Genomic DNA, 15072 nt, shown 5'->3' with positions numbered 1-15072 from the left:
AAAAACAAAAACAAAAAAACCCATTTTGTCTTTTTTTTTTTAAAGGTTGGGGATGTAGCTCAGTGTGAAGGCCCTGGGTTCAGCCCCCCAGTGCGGTGTGGAGGGAGTATTGGAGGTTGTTCTACTGGGCTTCGAAGGAAGGGTGTCTCCATATCTGTCACCTGGGTTTGTCCTCCAGGATCTTTATTTGAATAGCTGAACCCCAAACCCCCACTTGCATGAGAGCAGACACAGGATATCATTCAAAGATAGGGGGCTACCAGAGCCTAAAATGTTCCAACCCCTACTTCGGCAGGGCCCCCCTCCCTGCAGCCCTTCCTCCTCCCGAAGGGAGGACTCTTCCTTACCGGAGTTGCGGGGCTCATGGCTTCTGGGCAGTCAGAACAGCACCTCGGAGAAGGCTCTCCCAGGAGGCTATTTCCCTGAGCGACTTAGAGATAAGGGGATCAGAAGGGTGCTACCAAGTGGGGTCCTGGTGGGGGAGGCAAAGTGTGCCGCACAGATCCTAGGGAAAGTCATCTTCTTTCTCCAATTTCCTCCCTTCCAGACTGATCTGCTCTGACCCTCAGTTCCTGGTCAAGTCATCTTGATCCCCAGGTGGTCTTGGCCCAGGGTCTCCAAGAAACCCTGCAAACAGCTGGGTGAGGGGGTGGGGAGAGCGGGGTACCCGGAGGAGAGGGGCAGGTCTTCCATCCTCGGTCGAAGGCAGGGTTAAATCTTCATTCTTCGCCCGGCAACCTGCTCAGCATCCCAGTCCTGGCTGCACAACCTGGCTCCTTAAGCTTCCTTCTCTCACTCCTGGGCCCCTCTAATCTTGACCTCGAGCCACCCCTGTGCTTCAGCCCTTCGTGCAGTGCGTGTCCTGCTAGTGATTGGCCATGGCCAATCCTATTAGCCACTGAGCTCATCCCCTCTTAGCAGCCCCAGGAGCCAGTTCTCCCAAACCACACTGTTTTTCATCCCTGTGCCTTTAAGGAACTCTCTGGGCCCTGGTCCTTTCCATCCTACCTTTGCCTGGCTAAAATTTCTTATTCCTTTGCAGTGATGGGAGGGAGGGAGGGAATGAAGGGTGAAAGAGAGGGAAGCTGGCCTGGATCTTGGGGTCTCCTGGCCTCTCCCCAGCTCCCCCTGCTCCCTTCTCCCAAAAGAACAATTGGGCGTCCTTCATGGAAAGGGTAGACCAAGGAAAGGTGCAATCATCTCCTAAATTTCATTTTCCTAATTTAGCAACCAGATGACAAGGGAAGATTCTTCAACAGCACCGTAGAGTTCAGGGAAAAGGCTCTCTCCCACTACTAGGACAGGCAAAAGGGGAAAAGACTCTAAGCAAACTAAAACCATAGACACAGGTACTGAATCTAAGTGTATCCAGTCTTGGTGTGTGTGTACGAAATGTTGGCCAGTGATTCTCTTTGAGGTACTAATAAAACTTTTGGACCTGTTGAGAGTACTTACACTTGTCACAACATTTTGTATGCAATTCCTGGGAGTCATAGGCCCCCAAAGCCATGATGATCACCACTGACTTGTTTCGATTTTGTTTGTTTGTTTGTTTGTTTGTTTGAGATAGGGTCTCACTATGTATGTAACTCTTAGCAATCCTTCTGTCTCAGCCTCCGGAGTCCTGGGATTACAGGCGTGTGCTATCACACCTGGCTATTGGCTTGTTTTGAATCTCACTGTATATACGATCAAAGGAGTGTGGATTGACTGGTGAGAGATGTGAACACACAGTCCTGATTCCCAGCCCCAGCCACCTGTTTGTTTAATCACCTAAAAATGATTGAGACCAAAAACCCAATAAGTAATTTTCATGTTTCTCCTATAACTATGGTACATAGAACCATCGACACAAAGCTGTTTCAAAAGTTTGTGGTGAATAAACAGCTCATAGATGTATACTGTTTAAGGAATAGTAGACAGGCTCATCAAATTCAAATTTACTACTTACATTTTCTAGAGAATGTAATATGAGAAAAACATCTCTACTAAAAGGGAAGTTTATATCAAGATGCAAATTTCTTTTTCAGGAAAAAGAACATTAGACTCCTAAAGATGTAATTTGAAGAAAAGTAAAACCACTCGCATAAAAGTATTTTTAATAATTTTAGTGAGTTATAATTCACACTCTATAAAATTAATCTTTTTGAAATGCAAAATTCAGTGTTTCAAGACATTCACAGAGGTGCAACCATCACTGCTATCTAATTTCAGAACACTTTTAATCATCCCCCCAAAAAATCCTTATATCTTTTGCAGTTACTCTCATTTTTTCCATTCCCCTAAACCTGACAATCCTACTAGTCTCCTTTCTTTTTAATTATTTGAGATGAGGTCTCACTAGCCCAGGCTGGTCTTGAACTCCAGGCCTCACTCAAGTGACCCTCCCACCTCAGCCTCTCGAGTAGTGGGGCTACAGACATGTCCTACCACAGCTGGCTTCCCCCTAATCTGCTTTCTATGCCTATGAATTTGCCTTTTCTGGACATTTCATACAAATAGAATTATGCAATACATTATCTTTTATGACTGGCTTCTTTCACTCAGCCTAAACTTTTCTAGGTTTGTTCATGTTGTAATATGTACCAGTACTTCCTTCCATTTTTTTTTTTTTTTGGTACCTGGGATTGAACTCAGGTCCTTGCTCTTGTGGGGCAGGCGGCAGAACCACTGAGCTAAATCCCTGGCCCTATTCCAATTTATTAATGAATAACATTCCATCATACAGTGTATTAGGTTTGTGTTACTGTAACAAAATGCCTGAGATAGTCAACTGAAAAAGAGGAAAAGTTTATTTTGGTTCACTGTTCTGGAGGTTTCAGACCATGGTTGGTTTACCTCAGTGCTTTTGGGCCTGTGGTGGGGCAGTGCCTCATGACAAGAGCATGTAATGGAGGAAGCTGCTCACCTAATAACAGCTAGGAAGCAAAGTCAGAAAGAACAAGAGAGAAAAAAAGAAAGAACAAGAGACTTGCGTCCCACAATCCCCTCTGAGGGCATACCCTCCAGTGACCTATAACTTCTTTTTTTGTTGTTGTTTTGGTGCCAGGGATTGACCTCAGGACCTAGCTCTTGTGAGGTAGGTGCAGCACCACTGAAAGGTATCTACCACGTTCCAATAGCATCATGCTGAGAACCAAACCTTTAACACATGGAGCTTTGGGGTCACTTCAGATCCAAACCAAAGCATATAATTATATCATGTTTTCTATAGTCATTCATCAGCTGATGGACATTTGAGTGGCTGCCACTTTTTAGCCATTGTATATAATACTGCTGTGAACATTTGTGAACAAGTTTTTGTGTGTTCGTATGTCTTTATTTCTCTTAGGTATGAAATTGCTGTGTCTTATGATAACTCTATGTTTAACATGTTGAGGAACTACCAAACTATTATCCAAAGTGATTGCACCAATATACAACCCCACCAGCAAACTGTAAGAGTTCTAGAACTTCTACATCCTAGCCAACACTTGTTATTGTCTATCTTTTTTGTTACAGCCATCCTACTGAGGGAGATGTGTCATCTTAATGGGGCCTTTATTTGCAGTTCCCTAAAGTTCAGTGAATGGTACTGAGCACCTTTGCTTACTAGACAGTCTTCTTTGGAGATATTTATTCTAATCTTGTGCCAGTTTTTTGTTTTTGTTTTGTTTTGTTTTGTTTTTATTAGTACATGTTTGCTGTACCTAATGATTCCATTCAATGTAGGGAGTTGGTACATGTATGTAACACATCTTAATTCTTTTTTCATCCCCTTCTACTTCTTTGTCCTTCCTCCCTCCATCTCTTTGTTCCCTTACCTTTTGCCCATTCTATTTTTAGTTTTTTGAGATAAGGTCCCACTGTGTAGCTCAGGCTGGGCTTGAACTCACTATGTAGCCCAGGTTGGCCTTGAATTCACAACAATCCTCCTGCCTCAGCCTCCTGAGAGCTAGGATTACAGGCATGTGCCACTACGCCCAGCTTTTGCCCATTTTTAATGTTTTAATTGTTTAATTGCAAAGTTTTTAAATTGATAAAATATAGAGCTAAATCAAAAATTTGAAGAAAGAATAAGTGAAATGACCTAAGATCCTTACAATGTTTCAGAATTTTGAGTAACAGGGTCATTTGGAGGCTTAATAAGCCCAGAAGGCAGCATGCTTCTGTTTTCAGAATGAGCATGTCCAGGGGAAATTCTATCCCATTAAGACTGATAAGGAAGAGGCTGGGGGTTTAGCTCAGTGGTTCCGCCACCTGCCTCGCAAGCACAAGGTTCCAAATTCAATCCCTGGTACCAGAACAAAACAAAACAAAGAATGATAAGGAAAACAATAACTTCTTGATGGGAAGCATCTCAGAGGGGTTCTTCCAGTCTTCCTGGAGCAGAGGGAGTATAATGGTTAGCTTTATGTGTCAACCTGATTAGGCTGCTGTACCCAGTTAGTCAACCAAACCCTAACCTAGGTGTTGCTGTAAAGATATTTTATAGCTATGTATAATGTAGGCAATAAGTTATATTTATATTAAATTCTATTATTATAAATTATTATATTAAATAAAGGAAATTGTCCTTGATAATGTAGGTGCTTTATCCAATCAGCTAAAGGGTCTGAGTTGCAAAACTGAGGATTCTTTGAGGAAGAAGAAAGTCTGCTAGTGGATTGGTCTGCAGCCTCAGCCCTTGCCTGAGACTTTGCAGTCTGCCAGCCTACCCTCCAGATTGTGGACTCTCCAGTCCCCATGCTCAAGTGAGCCAGTTCCTTGAAATACATCTCTTTATATAGGAATGTGTCTCCCACTGCTTCTGTTTCTCTGGAGAGCTCTGACTAATGCATGGAGGAAGGGGACATCTTCTTGCCTTGTGCCCCCCACTTGAGTCTACTAGAAATAGATTTGGGAAAGCCTGCCAACCAAGGAGAAGGTCTGATGGGAAGGTGGTGAGAATCTCCTATCTCAGCGGAAACAGCACCCCATTTCCAGAGGTAGGGGGTGCAAGTTCTCCCTGAAAAACCACACCATCTGGACCATCAGATGTGTGAGGAGCCACTTCTGGAAACTCAATTTTAGTCAGTTTCCTTTGTTCCTTGTCTCATGCCTGCTCAGTCTGGAGATGAAGAGGTTTCTTTGGGCCTCCAACCAATGATCAGGAGCTTTCAATTCAAGGAAGTTAGATTGGCTTTGAGAAGAACAAATGATTTCTTTCCAGCTTTGCTTTAAGGTCTTGGACTTGCTTTCTGAAAGTCTTCTGCTCTTTGCTTGTACCATTTCCTTCAGAACTTTCTCTTCTTGATCTAAATAATAATCTTCCAAGAGACTCCATTTCTTTCTCTGGACAAAATTCAGTCACTTCATTTCCTCTCTTCTAAAGATTTTGATCTTCACTTTCAATGGAGGTTTGCTCTGCCCAAAGACTCTTTAGATGACCCATCGTATCAGCTTTTCTGTTTTCTTCCTTAGTAATGTTGGTGCAGAATTGATTTTTCTCTCCATCTTAGTATTTAAGTGCCCACTTAACTTTTCTACAGTCAATTTCCTCTTGGCTCCCCTTGTCTGATCATAAATACTGTCTCTACCTCCTGATTACAAATTCTTATCCATGTTCTCTTCTCCAGGGGAAGCTAACACATTTTTTCACTTTTTTTTCTGGCATGCTGGGGATTAAACCCAGAGCTTCACACATATTAGGAAAGTGCTCTACCACTGAGCTACACTCTCAAAACCTTTCACCTTTAGACAGTGCTCCTCCAGATATTTAAGCTGACTCTTGCCTTTGTGTTCCACAGGAAAGTCCTGAATTTTTCCCTGTTGCCTCTCCCAGTTTTATGACTAATTTTGCTCTTCTCATTATGTTTTATCAATTTGGTCTCTGCTTCTAGAGATAGGATCTTCTGGTGAAGAGAGCAGCTTATCTTGATCTGAATATTGAGGATTTCCTTTTCCTAGCTGTTTTGCTATTAAGCATAAGATAGAACAAATCAGGAGCTAGACATGTTCAGGGAGAAGGCATGCCTGGGCTTTTATCTGCTTTTACTGCAGAAAGAATCTTGACAAGAATTTTGATTTTACTAGGACTAGTGGTGAATTGGAAGTGGCGTGTTCTTGACTCTCAGTACAGAAAATATTATTTTTTAACTGACTGAAAAATTTTGTCTAAAACCAAAAGCACTGTCAATACATGAACTGTTACAACACACATTAACTGTCTCCCATTGATGCCCAGGAGAGTGAGACTTGCTATCACGTTGTCAGATATTTCTGCATAGAACTCCACAGCATCACCTGAGTTTGTTCACAGTACAGATTCACAGAAGAATGAAGCAACTCCGTGATACCCAGGCCACACAGAATGCCCTGCTGTCACCAAGTCTTGCTGAGCCCACACACACTATAGAGAACATTGAGCAAGGTTCTGTCCAGAACCAATTCTGTGTCTGGCAACTGGGAAGACCTGAATGGAGAAGTTGGGGAATGGGGGCAGGTGGGCAGAACCGACCCAATAAGGAACTTTCACGTGGCAGTGGTCTTAGCCACTTTCCTATCTCTGCGACAAAATATCCACCACCTTCAACTTAAAGGGGCAGAGACTTATTTTGGATCACAGTTCAGTCCGTAGTTGGCTGGCTCCAAGGCAGAAACAACACAGTGGAAGGGCAGAGGACAGCTGCTCATCTTGTGGCAGCCAGGAAGCAGAGGGAAAAGAGAGGAGTCAGGGAGTGAGATATCTCTCTCCAGGCCATGCCCCCAGTGCCTTGCCTCTCCTGTGCAGACCCCACTTCCTAACAGCACATTCAGTTCTGATGAATATGCTACACCATGATCCAGTCACCTTCCAAAGCCCTACCTCCGAACCCATGAGCCTTTGAGGGGACATTTTAGATGTAAACCATAACAACAACCTTGTCCAGGCCTGCTTTTCTCTACGTGAACATCTCCTTCTGTGGCCCTAGAGGTCTCTCTGCCTAGAAAATGATTCCTTTTGCTGCCCACAGAAGGGACAAGGCCTATCCAGTACTTACTGGACCTCTTTGTCCCATGTTCCCAGTGCCCAGGGCAAAGTCTGGCACAGAGGAGGTGCCCAGTGCTCCACATGCTTGTGGAAAGTATTAGTGAAATACGTGAGTGAATCTTCAAAGGAGGGACAAAGCCATTCTGTGCTATCCGTGAAGATCGACATACCATTCTGTTGACTTGACAGATGACTCTGTTAGGAAAGCTTAACATTACCTCAGTTCAAGATGTTGACAAAGAGGCGATGGCAGCTGCTCCAGCCTGGATTCCTGTCTCTGTCACCACTGCTGTCCTCAGCACCCCACTGTGAGACTTTGAACAGGTTGCCTCACCTCTGTAAGTCTTTTTTCCTTACCTGTATCTGGGGGAAAGCACTGTCCAGCTCAGTGATGGTTATGAGGATTAAAACAAAAATGGACATAAGGCCTGGCAGGTGAGGGTTCCGTACATTTTAGTGTGATTTTAGTGATTCTATTATCCCAGGTTTTAGGAACTCTTCCTGTTAATCAGATATTTAGGTATTTCACCCAGGTTTAGCAAGAGCATTAAGACATAAAATTCCTTTTTACTGTTAGAATAGTATGTCTGGTAAACATTAGACTCTAGCAAAAAGTATTAGAATCCCCCTCTCCCGCCCCTAGTACTGGGGATTGAACACAGGGGCTACTGAGCTACATTGTCACCTTCCACTTTTTTTTTTGGTATCAGGGGATCGAACTCAGGACTTTGCACTTGTGAGGCAGGCAGTGGCACCACTGAGCCTAATCCCTGGCCATTCCACCTTTTTTTTTGAGACAATGTTTTACTAAATTTCTAAGTTGCCTAGTAGAGCTTGAACTTGCAACCCTCCTGCCTCAACCTCCCAGGTGTTGGATTACAGGTATATGCCACCATGCCCAGCTCTTTTTATCTTTAAATTTGAGATGGGGTCTCCCTCAATTGCCCAGGCTGGATTATAATCTGATATCTTTCTGCCTCAGCGTCTTAAGTAACTGGGGTTACAGGCATGTAGCACTGTGCTGAGCCAAAGTTTTTTTTAAGGAAAACTTTATATTGAGGTATAGTAGTCTCCCCCTTATCCAAGGGATACATTCCAAACACCCTCAGTGTATGCCTGACACCACTGAAGTGGCAAACTCTGAATATGTATATGTAGTAAAATTGATTCATGAAGTAGGCACAGTAATAGATTAACATCAGCAATAATAATAAGACATGACAATTATAACATATGGTGTAGTAAAAGTTATTTAAAACTTATGGAGTATTTATTTCTGTAATTTTCCATTTAATAGTTTCAGACCCTAGTTGACATGGATAACAGAAAGCATGGAAAGCAAAACCATGGTTAATTACTGTATAAATAGCAGCATCAGACTGCTCCCCCTGTTTTCTAGCCTCATTTTCCTCCTTTTCTGCTCTGAAACTTTGACCCCCAGTTTTGGTTGGTTTGCTCTCTCGCCTTGGGACACAGAGTGTGAGAGGGGCTGTTTGATTCGGCTTTCCTTGTTCCCAGCAGAAGTAGTCACTGTCCAAAGCATCCTATTGCCCTTGGGAGCAAGAGTATCACTTTTTTTTCTACTATAATGATGAATATGAAGAAACAAAATTGAGGGGATAATTACATTTATAGTAGGAAGCAAAACAAATAAATATTTCAGAACATGTTATCTTCAGAAAAGCATAGAACCAAAGACTGGGGTTATATGTAGATCAAGGGTAGAGACCTTGCCTAGCATGCATGGGGTCTTGGGTTCCACAATCAGTACATACATACCTTGCAAAAAGAGAAAAATATAGAACCTACAAAAATAAAACCACAAACCTTACTGAAAGCTATAAAATAAGATCAGAATGAGTGAAAACACATAGCATATTCTTGGATGGAAAGATGTAAATTCATAAAAATAAAGATTCTCCAAAATTACTATATAAATTTAATGGAATTCTAGAAAGAATATTAACAAATGGTTTCTTCTTCCTCCTCTTCCTCTTCCTCCTCCTCCTCCTTCCTCTCCTTCTTTCTTCCTCCCTCATGGTACTAAGGACTGAACTCATGGCCTTCACAATAAGCTACATCCCCAGCCCTTTTCTTATTTTTTTTTAAATTTTGACACAGTTCTCACTAAGTGACTAAACTGCACAGGCTGGACTCAGTGCAATGTTTTTGCCTCAGCTTCCCAGAGCATTACAGGCATGCACCACCATGCCTTGAGTTCAATTCCCAGCACCACAAAAGGAAGGAAGAAAGGGAGAAAGGGAGGGAGGGAGGGAGGAAAAGAAAAAAAGAAAGAGAAAATGCCAAAGAAAACACAAAAATAAGAACAGAGAAGATTTGGAGACTCTCGAAATTGGGCTTGACTTGAAAGCCACTCTAATCAGAGCAATATGTGGCAGAAATTGATAGTTACCCCCCAGTAATCATTCTCCCTTAGTAGAAACCTAGATTTACGTCTGGGCACAGAGCCATTTGGAATAAAGACCACATCTTGCCTATTTTCTAGCTTGGTGTGGCCGTGTGTGTGAGTTCTGGCAAATAAGATGTAAGCAGAAGTGTCCTGTGCAACTTCAGAAAAGGCCCTTTGAGAGAAAGACACATCCTTCTTTGTCCCCCTCACTTTCTGTTGTTTGAAATGTAGCCAGTTTTGCTGGCTTGAGTGGCCACCTTGGACTGAGAAGAAAGTCATACGTTGAGGGTGGCAGAACAGTAAGACAGAAGGCGTCTGGGTCCCTGGAACTGGAAGGCCAAATCAGCTTTAGGTTCCTTACCTCTGAGAAATAAGTTTCTATCTACTTTAAACCCACTATTATATTAATTTCTCTGTCACTCATTGACAAATCTGATTCTCACTGATATTGTGTTTGGTGCTACGCCTGGAAATAGGGTGCTACAAGGAACCAAACTCAAATGCTTAAGGAATGTTGTTGGGTTGCAGATGGCGAGGACTCAGACATTGCCAGCTAGAAAGCTCAGGATTCCTGCCTTGCAGGAGCCAAACTGTAACAACGACTTAGAGGCTGCTTTGGCTAAAAAATCACTGATGTTTCACTTGGGCCTGCAAATGTCCAGTAGGTAACTAAAGGAAGGATTTAAAACTTGGCATTTTGGCCTCCATTTTACATCTATTTTCTTTGCTCTGAGTCATACTCTCCTGCAGTCACCCTGGATTCCAGGACTTGATGGGTAAAGATCTTGTGACAAGAGTCAAGGCTACCTCCTAGGCTCTGTGCCTCGGTTGACCACCCTGAGGCAACGATCAACTAGACCACAGTTTGACCAAGACTGATTAACTATGTGTGTTTCTCTGTCCCTACTTCTTTCCCTTCCCTATTTGAATATGAAGCTCTTCACAGTACCCCCAAAGACAGGACTGAGGATTCTTGTGCCCTTGTCTTTCCAGTACGGCTATACTGATTGAAGTTCCTTTTCTGATTCTTGTTTCTGATTCTTGTTTCTGATTCTGTTTGACTGGGGTGAATTACTGGATTTGATTTGTTGGGATCCCCCAGAGTTGGTCCTTTGGCCTAAAATATTTGGTTAAAACCTTGTGTTTTAGCTACCTATTCTTGTGCAGCAAACCTCCAAACATAAAGGATTGAAACAACAAGCATTTTATTGTCTCTCATCCTTCTGTGGGTTGCCTGTAACCAGCCACACGGTTCTTCTGGGTCTCATGGGGTTCTTTCATGAGGTTGCAATAATATGGTGGCTGGGGATAGAATGTCCAGGATGGCTTCACTTATGTGTATAGCACCTTGGTAGGAGGGTGGAAAGCTATTGCTTCTTTCTATGTGGCTTAGCTTGGGCTTCTTACATGGTGGCTGGATCCCAGGAATGCAAAATGGGAAATGCCAGACCTTCTTATGGCTTAGGCCTAGAACTGCTAAGTGTCGCTTCTGCCACACTCTGTCGATTAAAGTGAGTCCCAGGGCCAGCCAAGATCTAACAGAAGATACCACACAAGGTTCTGAATAATGGAGGTGGTTCGTTGGGGCAACCTTCAGACTAGCTACCTCACCTTGAAAGGCAGCCATAGGCTGACTGAGGTGGTAGCAACATAATACAGAAATGTGGAAATGGCTAGAAAGTTTATAATGTTCCTGCTTTCTGGTTTCTTCTTGCTACTGTGAGCAAAGTCCTACAGGAGAGGAAAAAAGAGAAAATCATGCTCAAGCTAGTTACTCAGCACATCTTTGCTAAGAGAGGAACTCTCCTGTAACCTACAATCTGGAATGACAGAGAATCCTGTAATTTTGAGTTTTGCAGAGTTGAAAAAGCCATTGCTTCTGCACTAAAGCAGTTATAAGTGGTAACTGCAAAGTGACAGCCTTAGCAGAACTTAAGACTAGTGCCCTTTAGATAAGCTGTGAGCCTGTTGGCAAAGAAGGAATTAAGGATGGTGCTTTCCCACTCAAGCTTGCTGTCTCAGATGGCCTAAAGAAAGCCATCATTACATTGGGGGAATGGTGAGTAAGGAAAAGATCAGAGTCTTCAGGCTTGAAAATCAGGTCTAGCTAAGATCTTTGGCTATGGTTACTCACACTGGAACTGATCAGAACCAAATAGATCGAACTTCTACTAAATTTTTGAAGAAATTGTGCTACCCATGAAACCGCAAATCCTGCCTACAAGAGCCTGTGACTGTTCAACCCTCAGAACACTCCTTGGGGCTGGGCATTGTGGAGCACACAGGTATCTGGGAATGTGAGGCAAGAGAACTGCAACTTCAAGGCCAGCCTGGGCAACTTAGACCTTGTCTCAAAATTAAATACACAAAGGGCTGGGGATTTGGCTCAGTGGTTCCAGCACCTGCCACACAAGCACAAGGTCCCAAGTTCCATCTCCGGTACCAAAAAAAATAAATAAATAAATACACAAAGGTCTGGAGATGCAACTCATTCGTGGATCATTTGCACAGCATGTGTTAGGCCCTGGGTTCAATCCCCAGTATGGGGGGAAGAAAAAGAAAATGGGGGCCAGGGATTTAGCTCAGTGGTTTCACTGCCTGCTGCGCAAGCACAGGGACCCAAGTTCAATCCCTGGTACCAAAAAGAAAAAAAAAATTTAGAAGAAAATGAAAGAGAAAGGAAGGAAGGAAGGAGGGAAGGAAAGAAAGAGAGAGAGAGAGAGAGAAAGAAAGAAAGAAAGAAAGAAAGAAAGAAAGAAAGAAAGAAAGAAAGAAAGCAAGCAAACAGCCAGGGATTTAACTCAGTGGTTCTGCTGCCTGCCTCACAAGCGCAAGGACTTGAGTTTGATCCCCAGTACAAAAAAAAAAGAAGAAAAGAAAAAAAAGCACTCCATGGGTGCTTGAACCCGCACCATCAGGAAGGACACTTGGATGACTGAATTTCCCTAGAAGGGCACACACTCTCACATCCTCCATAAATGTGGCCATCTAGCCTTGGGCTTATGCTCTGCTTTTCAGTAATGTGGCTGATCTAGTAATTAAGTGAGGATTGTTGACCTGCTTGTGAGTTTAACCAAACTTTTCTGGATGTTTCCGTGTGCTGGGTATGGGAAAGGAGATTGGGGTGCAGTTGCGAAGGGAAGAGAGCCAGTTCCAAGTCCAGAGGGTTTGGCGGGAACCCTGCTCACTGATACTCACCACTCAAACCTGTGTCTCTTTCCAAGGGATTCCAAATTTCAACCTCTATTCTTGTGGCTCTCACTGCTCTGTGTACTGGAGAACCAGCTTCCTGCTCTTTCCCAGATAAGTCAACTTTATTGGACTTCTCAACTCATCTCTGTATTTGGGTCTGCGGTTGACACTGGCCAGTACACTGGGAGGTGTACTAGGGGAGGGGTTGAAGGACTCACAGTCGCAATGCCCTCAGACCAAATGTCCCCAAGACTGGGCTGTGTAAGGCATTGTACCATTGTAATCCACGTACCATGCCCATTTTACAGTGCAAAAACTTGCATCCCACCTAAGCAACCCATTCTACTTTCAAAGGCTGGTGATAATAGCAAGCATTTTTGAGATTATGGCTTAGTTTTACTTTTTAGCAGTAAAGGTATAAAGAATTTTAAAATGAATTCTACCATACACTTATTTTCTAACCATAAAATGACTTATCTCCCAATTCTTTACAGATACATTTGGCCCGATAAGAAGGAAATTTCAGAAATAGCCTGTATCAGACAGAGTTTCTGGTTTGACTTGTAGAAATCTGGGTCTGGTTTAAACAAAAAAACAAAATGCTCTCTTTCTGCTTCCGGCTTCCATGTTTCTGCTGTACTTTCTCCCACCTACCAGCTTTAGGCAGAAATCAATCCCAAGGAAGAGTATTGATTGGCTGCTTCTGTCCTATGCTCATTTGCAGACCAGTAACTGGGTGTTTCCCAAAGATGGGGGAGGTGAGAAGTGCTCCTGGGAGAACTAAAACAATAGCAAGTCTCCAGGAAGAGAACTTTATTCAAAAAGGTGTCACTCAGGAAGCTGAGGCAGGAGTATGAAAATATCTGTGATTTCTCTTAGTGACATGGTCAACAGTTACTACTACTACTGTAGTAGGTTGTGTGTATCCACAGTTGAAGGAAATTAGGGTTCATTCATTAATATTAATAAATAGAAAGATGTAATTTTTCCCCCATCCAAGTTCATAGACCTAATGTATTGTATGGGTCTGTGGATCCCTGATTAAAATGCCATTTTCTAGAATTGTGTGTGTAAGTATGACGCATACCTATGAAAAGGACCCTGGGGTGACTCCTGTGTTGTGTGGCATCCCAACTCTCCACAGACCAACACAGCCAGATGCATCTTTCTGAACGTAGCTCAAAGACTACCACCCCAGGAAGTCCTCCCCAAACCCTCAGGCTGAGCAATGTGCTCCCTCCAGTCTTCCATAGTCAAGGGCTTCCTTCTGTCACATCAAACACTAATGTTATTGCCTGTTATGGCTTGCCTCTAGATGTGCCCCTAAAGCCTCATGCAGACATAGGTAGAGCTTTTTCAGAGATGGCTGTATCTAGAGTGTGTGATGCTGGGATTGATTCATGGTACAGTGCTAGGATCAAGGGCATTAAGATTAAAGGTGGGAATGGTACCTGCCCCAAGTAGTGTGGATAAGATATAAGAGATAGAAAAAGCTGTGTTCATCCCTTGCTTGCTTTGCTACCTCCTGCCCACCATGAACTGTTTCTCCTCTGTGATGCCTGTCCCTGCCTTGGAGCCAGCTGATTATGGACTGAAACCTCCACAAACTGTGAGCCAAATAAACCTTTCCTCCTTTAACTTTTGGTATTGGGTATTTTGTCCCACCAATGAGAAAAGTAACTAAGACACTGTCCATACTCTCTTTAATCTTCTTCATTCAGTCCGTACATATTGATTGAGTCCCTATTTTGGATCAGATATTGTACTAGGTGCAAGGGATCCATCAATGAAAAGACATAGCTCTAGGGCCGGAGATTTAGCTCAGTGGTTCTGGTGCCTGCCTTGCAAGCACAAGGTCCTGAGTTCGATCCCCAGTACCAAAAAAAGAAAAAAAGAAAAGACATACCTCTTACATTCTAAAAGGAGGAGAGAGGAAAATATAATAAAACAAATACATAAACAAAATAATATAATAAATTCCAGAGGAAATAAACAACATATTATAATAGAAATGATGGAATAGCTGGCAAGGGGAATCCTGGTCAGGGAAGCCCATTTTGAGGAAAGAACATCTAAGATATTGCACAAAGTGGGGAATATAGCCAAACTCCAAGAGGAGGAAAGACCAATCTGAAGAATCAGTTAATGCAAAGGCACTGGGGCAGAGGAGCTTGGTTTATTTGATGGTTAAGAAGCTATGAACAGGCTGGGGATTTAGCTCCGTGGTTCTGCCACCTGCCTCACAAGCACAAGGTCCCAAGTTTGATCCCTGATAACCCCCCCCAAAAAAAAGAAGAAGGAAAGGGAGGGCTAGGAATGGGGGGAAAAAAAGAAGCTATGAACAAAGAAGAGAGTATTCAAAGAGGAAGACAAGCAAACACGTATTGAGTGCAGTGGAAACCCTTGGTGAGTTTTCAATAAAGAACTGACATGATGTGATTTCTGTTTTTAAAAGCTTGCTTTGGGACTGGGGATATAG

Source organism: Heterocephalus glaber, unplaced genomic scaffold (genome assembly GCF_053883595.1).
Source record: "Heterocephalus glaber isolate CG9 unplaced genomic scaffold, H.glaber_assembly_v1.0 deba00001428, whole genome shotgun sequence".
NCBI classification, from domain to species: Eukaryota; Metazoa; Chordata; class Mammalia; order Rodentia; family Bathyergidae; genus Heterocephalus; species Heterocephalus glaber.
Note: the sequence above shows the minus strand (reverse complement) of the source record.